General features: G+C 36.4%; 1 non-coding gene across 1 annotated transcript; it reads left to right on the forward strand.

The window, feature by feature from the left end:
- The first annotated feature begins 2,016 nt into the window (after window positions 1-2,016).
- Window positions 2,017-2,123, forward strand: LOC135270041 (U6 spliceosomal RNA). Its single transcript, XR_010338256.1, has one exon. It is a non-coding gene; the product is annotated as a U6 spliceosomal RNA (small nuclear RNA).
- The last annotated feature ends 569 nt before the right edge of the window (window positions 2,124-2,692 follow it).

Below are 2,692 nucleotides of genomic sequence, written 5' to 3' on the forward strand. Positions count from 1 at the left end.
GTAGTCCCAGCTACTTGGGAGGCTGAGGCAGGAGAATTACTTGAACCTGGAGATGGAGGTTACAAAGAACTGAGATCAGGCCACTGCACTCCAGCCTCAGTGACAGAGTGAGACTCTGTCTCAAAAACAAACAAACAAAAACAAAAAAACCTAGTGTTTGCCACATGTTCTCACTCGTAACTTGGAGTTGAACAATGAGAACACATGGATACGAAAAGGGGAACATCACACACTGGGGCCTGTTGTGGGGTGGGGGACAAGGAAAGCATTTGGAGAAATACCTAACGTAGATGACAGGTTGATGGATGCAGCAAACCACCATGGCACGTGTATGTCTATGTAACAAACCTGCATGTTCTGCACATGTACCCCAGAACTTAAAGTATATATATTAAAAACAAAAAACAAAAAAACCAACCCAGGTATTTGACAGAACAGGACAAAAAATGATCTAAAACAGAGGTTTGCAAGCAATAGTTAGCAGACGGAATCCATCTTGCCACCTGTTTTAGTAAATAAAACTTTATTGGCAATTACTATACCCATTAATTTACATATTGTCTATGGCTGCTTCAGCATGTCAGCAGAGTTGAGAGGTTGTCACAGAGAACAGATGGCCTGAATAACTTAAATTATTTACTATCTCGTCCTTTACAGAAAAAGTTTTCTGACCCCAATCTAGAATTAGCAATGGAAAGCAAAACATTAACCTCACAATGAAAAGTAAGCACAGTTAATATAACAATAATTTTTCTTACCACTAGAATGTCAAATCCTTCTGTTCCTTTTAGTCTGGGTGTGCTCTTGATCATCAGATCAAATATTTTGACTCAATTAATTTTTTTCACAGTGAATCAATTCATTCAGTGAATTGATTGACAGAATGGCTGCTTGTTTTACCTTTATGCATATATATATTTTTTTCTTTTGAGCCTAAGCCAGCATACATGATTGATTTAGAGGCAAATTCCATAATGTGCAGATCCGAATGACCATTCATTTAATAAGTAAACTGCAGACTATGGCACTATTCTATGGTTTTCTTATGGTACTGAGTAAAGATGCTAGTAGATCTGTCTTCCATGACTGATTTCCTATTTAATCTTAACTTGTTCCCTGTTGTTAGTCTTGAGAATGGAAACCATCCTACATGGCTTTGTCCACTATCTAGTGAGACAGGCATAGACAGCACTCCAAGGGTAGTCAATCTGTATGCTTATCAGTGGTCATTCCTGTTTCTTCTTTGGAAAATTTGAATCAAGCAATACAAAGACTTAGAGAATGGACAACTGAGTCGGGTAAGTGGTAGGACACCAGAGTAAATATGCATGTATGAGTATTGTTAAGCATCCTGAAACTATCTTCATTCCTGCTTTTCCTGGAACCTATACAGCTTTCTCTTCCATGAGACCTTTATCCTTTTACCTAACCTAACTTGAGTAGATTCTATTCCTTAGAATCTAATTATTATTAAGAGTATGTGAGTGTCCAGTTCTTGGTCATAAGTGGGTCTATTGGCTTGTCTCTTCAGGATTTCAGATAAGATGTGTTCCACAGGCCAGCAGTCCTTCATGCCATTTGTCATAAGGAGAAAAGAATATGGAGGCAGTGGCATAGATGCAAATCAGCCTTTACTCTTTGGAAGACCATTGCTGGCAGGAACCTAACTGAAACAGAGCCAATAGGTACAATCCTCTTCCAGTTTCCTTGGGGGATTGGTTCCAGGATCACTGTTGGATACCAAAATCCACAGATGCTCAAGTACCTGACAAAATGATACAAGATTTTCATATAACCTAGGCACATCCTCCCATGTACTTTAAATCATCTCTAGATTACTTAAAATACTTAATACAATATAAACACTATATAAATAGTTGTTACACTGAATTTTTAATTGTTTTAATTGTTTTTTAAAAATATTTTTGAAATCTTTGGATGCAGAACCCATGATTACGGAGCACCAACTCTATACAGTCTGTAACAGATATACTTTTCTCATCTTGTTGGAAAGAACTGCTCACTTCTGCAGCACATATACTAAAATTGGAATGATACAGAGAAGATTAGCATGGCCCCTGCACAAGGATGACATGCAAATTCATGAAGCGTTCCATATTTTTTGTTTTGTTTTGTTTTGAACTGGGTATGACATCTACCTCCCTCCCTCATTATGAACAAAATAAAATTTTTAACGTGATCATTTTTTTTAAAGAAAAAGGAAGAAAGAAAGAGAGAAAGAAAAAAAGAAAAAAAGAAAAAAAAAGAATGAAGAAGAGGAAGAAAAAGGAAGAGAAAGAGGGACAGAGAACAGGAGTATTGCTTTATTGCCCAGGCTAGAATGCAGTCTAAAAATGGGAATTGAAAACCTCTTTTATGCCAATAATTGTGCTTAACAGTGGAAACAGGAAGGAATAAGGGCAGAAAATAACAAACAAGCAGCCAAACAATATTTCATTTAAACCTATGAAATGCTATGCAGTTATTCAGGAGTGATTTACTTGCAATTATGTAGTCACTTTTGGAATAGGTGTGATATGGTACTGATAAGAATGTATATTTTGTGTGTTTGAAGTGGAGAGTTCTATAAATATTTATTAAGTTTACTTGTTCCGGGTCTGAATTCAAGTCCTGGATATCCTTGTTAATTTTCTATCTTGTTGATCAGTCTAATATTGACAATGTGATGTTA

This window comes from Aotus nancymaae, unplaced genomic scaffold, assembly GCF_030222135.1.
Source record: "Aotus nancymaae isolate 86718 unplaced genomic scaffold, 86718_ANA_hifiasm-v0.15.2.pri h1tg000058l, whole genome shotgun sequence".
Taxonomy (NCBI): domain Eukaryota; kingdom Metazoa; phylum Chordata; class Mammalia; order Primates; family Aotidae; genus Aotus; species Aotus nancymaae.